Raw genomic sequence first — 10,118 nt, forward strand, 5'->3', positions numbered from 1 at the left:
ATGTCGCTGGACAGAATGATGTGTGCGTTGAGACATCTCCTGCTTCTTTCCACTGAAATCAATTGAGAAGACATCTGAAGATCAAGTTTGGAGAGGGGTGGTGAGAGGGTGCAGAGATTGTTGCTTCTCAATTTGGAAACACCCAGCAGCAAAGTATTCTTCTTACCTCTGTGTCCAACAAGCAAGTATGAACTGTTCTACTCATTAACATTAATGCATCAGGCAAGTTCAATCAATCACAATGATATTGAATGCACTTATGCTTGACTTGGCTGCACACTCAACTATTTCATGCACTGAAATGATGGAGATGCAATGTGCCTTTTATTTCAGTGTAGAAATTCCAAAATTAGTTGAACCTGGCAAAGTGATAGTGGTGTGGCAAAGAGCCAGTGTGGTGTTATGTTGACTCATTCTTCAGGACCAATAGAAGTATTAAAAATTCATTTGATCTTACACTTGTAAGTGGGAAAGATAGTTTCTGCTTTCTTCGCAGATGTGCAAGTATGAAGTAATAGTTTTACAGATAATATGAACATGTTACAACATTTTTTAATAACAAAGCACTGATCCAATCAGGTGGCAGTGTGTTCATGATCGATTGTTGCTGACATCACTGTCCTTGTGGCCTCCTACCTCTACTAGGACCTGTGGGAATATGTTATCCTGCCAGGATTGAGTGCTCTACCAGGGCTACCCTGTCTCCATTTCTACATTCCTCCCATGGGGCCTCGGTGGTCTCTGCTACATTTGTTGTAAATATAAACTTCCTGTGCAAGCTCAATCCTGATTAATCACTGACATGGAAAGAATTTGTCATTTTAATTGTATTCCAGTGGCCAACCACCTGTCACTGAATCCTTCTACAGGGGGTTTAGGAGAAAGATTAATTTACCTCTCTATCTCTGGCTATCATCATCTTTGACTGATAGGGAGTCGTACCTTCATAGTTCATGCAAAAACTGATTTTCTCTACTACTCTCCTTTACAAGTCTCCAAAAAAAACTCTCCCTCCACAGCTTGCAAAAGTTTTTAACAAATTCTCATGTCATTATTTATGAAAACAGACACCAAAGGTTATGTCCCTTTGTCTTTTGATATGAGCCCAGAGGATCCCAAAACACAGCAGCAAATGAAATTCATCAAAACAAATGATTACTTAAACAAAAGTTGCTTTTAATGATCTTTAACCATGAAAACAGGATCAAACTAACTTATTACTATTAACTTAACCCCCTTCTAATTCTAAGTACACGTGTATGTAATGGGTGTATCAGTTCAGAGAAGTTATTTGATTCACAGTCCAATCTCACTTCTCACTCCTCCAAGTTCACTGGTATCAGGCAATTCTTACACTGTGCACAAAATTGAACATTTATGAATTTCACCGGGCTTTGGTGCTTGAAAGGTAAATGGTTACCACTCAGTAAGGTTCTTGTCGGTTTTCAGAGAGAGATTTGTTGCTCGTTGGACACACACAACTGATCCCTTCCGATCAGCCACATTAGTGTCTTGCTGAAGAAACTTCCCGCATCAGGGTTTTCCAAATGATAACTTTTTCTTTCAGGTCACCACAGAGTTCCTTTTCATTTCCCTTATTTCAAGTGAAACATTATACAGCCAGCCATCTCCTCTTGTATAGACCACAAGGGCTTTGAATAGGTTGAAGTCAGAACTCACAACCCATCTTCCAAAATGGGGTTTTCCACAAGTTTGCCAGCTTGTTATGTTTCAGTTCCAGCTGCTGCTGCTAAACTGTAGAACTGAATTCTCTCTCTCTCTCTCACACGCACAGAAAACCACCTGACCTTCTTAGACAGCCAACTGCACTCAGACGGACTGCGGCTCTGGACCTAATCTTCTGAGTTGTTCATCTATTGCTTTCAAAACAATAATCCATTACTCCACAGCATGTCCAATTCACACTTACTTGTGAAGTCCTTCTAGGCATTCTTCAAAGTTCGTGCAAAGGCACCCAGAGCCTGGACTGTCTGGCTTGAGCAGAGCTCTGGCATTTAAATGAGATCCGTTTTGAAGTGTTTGTATCTTTTTGTGACCTAAACTAAACAAGCCTGCCACAATTTATCTCCTTCAAAACTTATCTATGTACAATACAAAATATAACAATGTCACATTTTCCAGTTTTGGTTCTCAACACTTCATTTACTTCATTTCATTTACTTCAGATTCATGTGGTGTCAACCATTTAATCTTATTGTGCCCTGGGCTCAGACCGCTGGCTCCTCACTTCCTGCCACAGATGAATACAATTAGCTCTGGGCAAGGGATATCTTTTGGCTTGGCAGTGATTCTAGTTGAAGCATTCCTACACAAGCTATTTAGAACATGCAAAGAATGTCATAGGAAAATAGGTTGTGTCTTTCCAGCAACTGCAGGGTTTAAAAAAAAAATTCAAGCACTGTGAAATGATGGACCAGCATCTGTGAAAAAAGTGGAGGCATAATGCCAAGGTATTTGACAAGGAAGCAATGAGCTGACAATTTCAATGTTTTTTTTGGAGACTTGTGGCATTCGCCTTATTCTAAAAGTAGGACATAAATCTCAAGTTTTGAAATGCAAATTATGAAGCCGAGATAGAATTTAATTGACTCTGGGATTCGTCTGGAAATCTCAGGATAGGGTGGAGGCTGGTTTGATGCAAAAATATTGAATTGATGAAAGAAAATCATCTCCTTCCGGACTGAAAATTATTTTATTTTGGCAGCCTACAGACTGCTTCGTGGGGGGGTGGGGGGGAGTGAGGGGGATGATTCAGTCAGCATGTTAAAGAATGGAGAGAAATGGAAAGCAGAGAAACGTGAGATGAGAAATAAATAAGGGAACTGGCAGTGCTGAGAACAGCAACAAGATTTTTTTCCAAAGGGAAGGTGAATTGCACATGTGTAATGCGCGTCGAAAGAACCAAAGACTTGTTGATCCAAACCAAGGCTTTTATTAACTAAAAGACTGGAGCATATCACAAGTAGGTCAACCAGTCCAGAATGACCTGGTCTGGCTAGGAGCAATCCTTTAAGACCTCCCAGTAGGTGTGGCTACACTCTCAGCCAATCACAGTCATCCTACATTACCATCTGTACATATGTACACATTGGTGATAGAATCTGTACTATCACAACATAAAAGTTTCTGACAAAGTCCAACTTCCTCCAACATTCCAAAGATGGGGTGATAGGTGAATCGACACCTGTAATTACCCTAACTGTAATGTAGTTGCTGGGAAGGAGAATAAGGGGTGAGAGAATGGACATACGAGACAAAATAGGTGAGAGGAAAATAATGGCAGGGATGGCACTCTTAGAATCAGCCTAAGCATGAATGACAACAATCTCCTCAATCATGAGAAATGAGAAAGATCACTTAAACAGAAGAGCTTTATTGACATCACACAAGTACAATGTACAGATGTACCAGAATTCTAATATGCTGATGGCTAAGGGGAAGTAACCACACTAAAATTACATTATATGAGAGTGAGATGAAAGGTTCAGAGTCCTAGAAATTGCTGTAGTATGTTCAGGACAAAACTTCATCACTCCACTACCACAGAAGTATAGGGGAGAGGGACTGGATGAACATGAAAGCACAGAAACACTCCAGCCAATTGCACTCAGTTATCAACTACAAGTTCCAGACAGGTTATGATTTCTTGCCACAATACAATAAGAATTATAACATGATTACATGGGAAATTCAGTATTGCACAAGGGCAAAAGAAAGAGTAGAAATGCACGAGTTATAGTTGTGATTACAAGAGGAGCTTACCTGTGTAGCTTACCTGCTTCTTGGTGCAGGGTAAAGGGAGACAAAGCATTCCGTAAGAGGAATATAATGGCCAAATTGTGGCAAGTGACAGATGGAAGAAATGTCAGGCAGTTTCAGGAACCTAGAGAATATGAATAGACTGGAATTTAATAATGTCAGGATTATTCCTGAGTGAGCACCAAAAGATTAAATCATTAAAGAGATTCTTAAGACATTGGGTCCAGCTATTGCTCCATGACATAGGATTATTGTACCCAAAGGACTGGTTGCGGACGAGTTAAAGTTCTTGCTGAGAGCATAAACGTTACTGTTAGGGAGTGCTTCAATAAATTTAGCAGGAGTAAGTAAACCAGAGAAAACAGAAGTAGACAGAAATGATATCAGAGAGGACAAATAGCTGTAAAATTATGTATTTCACAATTTCCAGGGAGCAGTTTAACAAAAATATTAAAAGAGACTAATAAGGTATAGAACTGCATGAATGTGAAATTCTGCAGCATGAATGCTTAGGTAGATAAGCATAAAACACAAATTTCCTCAAAGTTTTGACTGCATTAATAGAGGATGAGCTCAAACAAGGAATAATATTTTTGGTTACTCAGTACTAAGGCATGATGGAGAAGGAAAAAGAGAAAGGGATGTGGCAATGTTAAGAAAGGATTGTGTTACATTAATAAACAGAAAGGATTTAATGGAGGGTCCTGACCCTGACTCTGCTGGAATGATTTGAAGTTCAAGAAAAGAGAGTGAGCTGTAAAAGTTATTTCCAAGTTCAAAATTGAAAAGATAGGCAGGCAAAAATGTTGGCAAATGAGGCAGACAACAAAAATAAAGATACAGATAGTTGCCGCAGGGTCCCTTAAGAGAAGGTTGGATGTGTACATGGAGGTGAGGGGGTTGGAGGGTTATTGGTGGAGAGTAGGAGGATTGAGCTAGTGGAGTTGTTCTAGTGAACCGGTGCGGACTCGAAAGGCCGACATGGCCTGTTTCCGCTCTGTAAATGGTTGTGATAGTACAGACCTATCACCAATGTATATAGTTACAGTATCTAGAGTATGTAATGACTGTGCTTACAGCGATTGGCTGAGAGCTTAGCCACACCTACTGTCTGGGCCTTAAAAGGTTGTGTCCCTAGCCAGGTCGGATCATTCCGGACTGGTCGGCCACCTGTCAAGAGTTCCTGTCTTTTGCTAATAAAAGCCTTGGTTTGGATCAACAAGTCTTTGGTTCTTTCGACGATCTCTACAATGGTTATGGTTATTACTGTCCCTGAAAGATAAACAGAACTCTGAAGGGAGGAATAATGAAGGAGATATATTTACAATTTCATGACAGGAGAGCATTCTTAATCAAACATGTCCAGTCATGTTGGTTTTGATTCTGGTTGTAAATGTTCCCATTTGCTTAATATTCATAATCCAATGTAATATTGCTCTTCTATTTTACCACTAATCACTGTGCATTTGGAAAACTAGGATGATGTGGCTTTCTAACCCATCATCTAAATTAACAAATACAGTGCAAATCCAAAATAGATCTGTCAGCTGAAGAACCTGCCATTAATTTTGCTCTCTACTTCCTGCATTCTAACTCAGGTTCCTAACCTGGTTGATTATTTGCTGTTACCTCCTTTCAATTGTTATGAAGTTTATGGATGTCTCTGGAAGTACATTTACCTCTTGACTGAAAATGTTGTTGGTCTTCAGACACAAGTTGAAAGTCAAAGTCAATATTCCAGTTAATATGGGGAAGATGTTGACGGGAGGTTAAACCAAGTTCATTTCTGTTTTCAGCTGGATGTAAAAATCCCAGAGGACCACAAAAAAAAGCAGAGTAGTGGCCTAGCCCAAGGCTACATCACTAAATTACATATGCTTCTCAGTACTCTCTTTGTAGGACTTCTCTTTGTTCATTTGGCTGCTGTACTTCCTTCAGTGGCTCATTGATTTCACCTGTTCTCAGCATAGCATTTTGGAATACCCTCGAGAGTATAAAAGGCTATACAAGTAGCTGTAATTTTCTTTTAAATATTAGGATGGACAATGAATAACCACCAAAACAACTATCTTCTCCTTTATGAAAATGATGAATGGGCCTTGACCCAAAATGTTAATTGATTCTCTTCCCACAGATGGCGACTGACCTGCTGAGATTTTCTAGGATTTTTATTTCCTCCTTTTATTCCCCATATATTTTCAGTTCTAGTAAAACACTACATTTATGGCATCTTGCTGGTGATTATCAATCAATGGAAAATATTTATCTTTTTAGTCCCTCATTTAATAATGAAAATACCTATTGATTCTACCTCCCTCAATCATCTGCTATATTTCAGTGAACATAGTTTTTATTTTATTTGTTTCAATCTTGTTCAATGAAGAATTTAGTCAAACTTACAATTTGCCTCATACCAGAAGGAATCGAGATATTGGGTGGATTGACAATGAGTTACTCCAAAAGATTTGAAGGGCTTGGAGAAAATTTAATGATGCAGTGAAACATTTTGTACCTAATACTTCTCATTTTCCATTAAATAACCTTTTATATGAAACCAAGCATTTGTTCAAAGTGGTTATGATGCTTCATCTTACTGAACCAATTATCACTGGAATTCTTTTTAACACCTTTCGCATTTAATATATTGATCTTGGACTTATCAGGTTTATTGCAAATAAAGTGCTGTCTCCATGACTCATTATTGTGTTCTTTTCTAACAGAAGAAATTTTCAGTCTGATTAATGTACTTGTGGAGTAAAAATAAACTAAAAAAAATGATGCTGCCTTTAACCTTTAATGCATGATTTGATTCTATCTTTTATTTGTGAACTTTATCCAGTAGAGCCCCAACCTTTCAAACTCAAGTTGCCATTTCCGTAACCAACTGGCAATCACATTTTATGAAGATAGAAAGTGTTCTAGTTAATCTACTTCATTTTAGCCATTCCCCAATAGACCTCACAGACAGCAAATATCTCTATGATGCCAAGATTAGAGCGAGGATGGCTGCTTATTTCAAAATTGGCAGAGCTTATTTTTTCTATAAATCATACTTACCTGAGATTGTGCCTGATTCTAAAATTGTATTTTGCATGTCATTTCAAACAGTTCCATTACTTAGATTTTACAGTCCACTCCCTTAAAAGGATCTATTTTAAAATCAGAAAAGTGCTGTAATCCTGGTATCTACTACATTTGCAGTTACATTAAGTGACAATTCAAAATTTAAAACATTATCAGGCTATCCATCAATTGATTTTTATTTGGTAAATACCCCTGATTCTGATTTCTTCCACATGGCTACCAATTAAATTCCATCCTCATTGTTCCCATTCACATTTTATCTCTATGTTCAAGTTATTTAACATTTAATTCTTTGCGGTTTCTTTCTATACCTTGATTAGGAGCGCCATGGTTAGTGCAGCGGTTAGCACAAAGTTGTTACTATGTCAGCAACCCAGGATCAAATCAGGTGGTGTCTGTAAGGAGTCTGTACGTTCTCCCTGTGTTTGTATGGGTTTCCTCTGGGTGCTCCAGTTTCCTCCCACCGTTCAAAAACGTACCAGTGTTGTAGACTGTAATTTGGGAGCAGGGGCTCATGTGCCAAAAGGGCCTTTACTATGCTGTATGTCTAAATTTAATTTTAAACATTGAAATAGATGGTTACTTGATAGTAAGCATAGACACATTGAACTGAAGGGCCTGCTTATGTACCTTATGCTCCTTGTTCTCACCACTGATCCGATTTTAGATCCAGTGCCACTTTATCTTGAATTCCATGAGCATTTACTTTTCTACTCAGCTTCTGACATAGGTGGATGCTTTATAATCTTCCCTCAACTTCGTCTCAGGATACTGGAGCAAGCACAGTAAATTAAGTATACATATTTCACTCATGAAATATATTACATTGTTCAGAGCTACACATTTTAAAGTGGCAGTTTCTGAAATTAGGCAGCCTCTGAACACTTTTAAACGAAGCATTGGTGGCAAAATACTTGAAGCACTTTCATGTCAAGTCAAGTTTATTGTCATCTGATTGCACAAGTCTTCTTCTTTGGCTTGGCTTCGCGGACGAAGATTTATGGAGGGGGTAAAAAGTCCACGTCAGCTGCAGGCTCGTTTGTGGCTGACCAGTCCGATGCGGGACAGGCAGACACGATTGCAGCGGTTGCAAGGGAAAATTGGTTGGTTGGGGTTGGGTGTTGGGTTTTTCCTCCTTTGCCTTTTGTCAGTGAGGTGGGCTCTGCGGTCTTCTTCAAAGGAGGCTGCTGCCCGCCAAACTGTGAGGCGCCAAGATGCACGGTTTGAGGCGTTATCAGCCCACTGGCGGTGGTCAATGTGGCAGGCACCAAGAGATTTCTTTAGGCAGTCCTTGTACCTTTTCTTTGGTGCACCTCTGTCACGGTGGCCAGTGGAGAGCTCGCCATATAATACGATCTTGGGAAGGCGATGGTCCTCCATTCTGGAGACGTGACCCATCCAGCGCAGCTGGATCTTCAGCAGCGTGGACTCGATGCTGTCGACCTCTGCCATCTCGAGTACCTCGACGTTAGGGGTGTGAGCGCTCCAATGGATGTTGAGGATGGAGCGGAGACAACGCTGGTGGAAGCGTTCTAGGAACCGTAGGTGGTGCCGGTAGAGGACCCATGATTCGGAGCCGAACAGGAGTGTGGGTATGACAACGGCTCTGTATACGCTTATCTTTGTGAGGTTTTTCAGTTGGTTGTTTTTCCAGACTCTTTTGTGTAGTCTTCCAAAGGCGCTATTTGCCTTGGCGAGTCTGTTGTCTATCTCATTGTCGATCCTTGCATCTGATGAAATGGTGCAGCCGAGATAGGTAAACTGGTTGACCGTTTTGAGTTTTGTGTGCCCGATGGAGATGTGGGGGGGCTGGTAGTCATGGTGGGGAGCTGGCTGATGGAGGACCTCAGTTTTCTTCAGGCTGACTTCCAGGCCAAACATTTTGGCAGTTTCCGCAAAGCAGGACGTCAAGCGCTGAAGAGCTGGCTCTGAATGGGCAACTAAAGCGGCATCATCTGCAAAGAGTAGTTCACGGACAAGTTTCTCTTGTGTCTTGGTGTGAGCTTGCAGGCGCCTCAGATTGAAGAGACTGCCATCCGTGCGGTACCGGATGTAAACAGCGTCTTCATTGTACAACCCGATTAAACAGCATTCTCCGGTTCTCGGTGCAAAACACACAGACACACCACCAGACATAACTCACATACAGACAACACTGATGCAGGACAAGTATTCATATAAATAAATAAATATCATTTCGTGAATATGAGAGTTTCGGATGGTCAGTGTAAGCAGTTCCTTTGGTCGTTCAGTGTTCTCACCACCCATGGAAAGAAGATGTTCCTCAGCTGGCTCTGATATTCCTATATTTCTTCCCTGACAGGAGCAGCTGAAAGATGCTGTGTGCGGGATGGAAAGGGTCCCCAATGATTTTGCGTGCCCTCTTCAAGCAACAATCCTGATAGATCATATCTATTGGGGGAGGAGACTCCATTGATCTTCCCTGCAACACCTATGGTCCTGTGGATTGCCCTCCGATCCATTTCTCTGCAGCAACCATACCACACTGTGATGCAGCCGGCCAGGACACTCTCCTGCAGAAGAATGACATAATGATGGCCGGTGGCCTTTACTGCCTCAGTCTTATCAAAAGATGCAGTCACTGTTGCACTTTCCTGAAAAGTGAGGAAATGTTATTTGTCCACAATAGGTCCATTGTTAAGTGAGATCCTCTATGGAGTTGTTGATGTACAGTAGAGGGTAGTTGTTCCTGGTCCTCCTGAAGTCCATGATCATCTCCTTCGTCTTGTCCACGTTGAGACTTGGGTTATTACTCTCGCACCATACCATGAGATTTTCCACCTCTTCTCTGTAGTGCAACTGATCATGGTGGCTGATGAGGCCGACTACTGGTGTGTGTCATCTGCACATTCGATGGCACTTTTGGAACTGGATTATGGTACTCTCGTGGTCAGTAGCATGAACAGGAGTGGCCTGAGCACACAGCCCTCAGGTGTGCCAGTGCTCCATAATCTGCTACTGACCCAGACAGACTGTCGTCTCTTTGTAAGAAAATCAGAATCCAGTTAGAGGGGTAAGTGCGACGTGGTACATTTAAGTGATAAATAACAAATTTTTTTTTCAGCTACATATGTTACACAATTAAGAAGGGTTAGGGTGACATTTATTGGGAAAAAAGTCTACTGTTGTACAAGATTGTTTATATATTCTGTTTTTCTGATATTCTAAAAAAAAGTTGGCATGTTCAGTTGTGTACATCACTGCCAGGCTGGCACACCTTTGAATCCTAGAGT

This window comes from Narcine bancroftii, chromosome 1, assembly GCF_036971445.1.
Source record: "Narcine bancroftii isolate sNarBan1 chromosome 1, sNarBan1.hap1, whole genome shotgun sequence".
Taxonomy (NCBI): Eukaryota; Metazoa; Chordata; class Chondrichthyes; order Torpediniformes; family Narcinidae; genus Narcine; species Narcine bancroftii.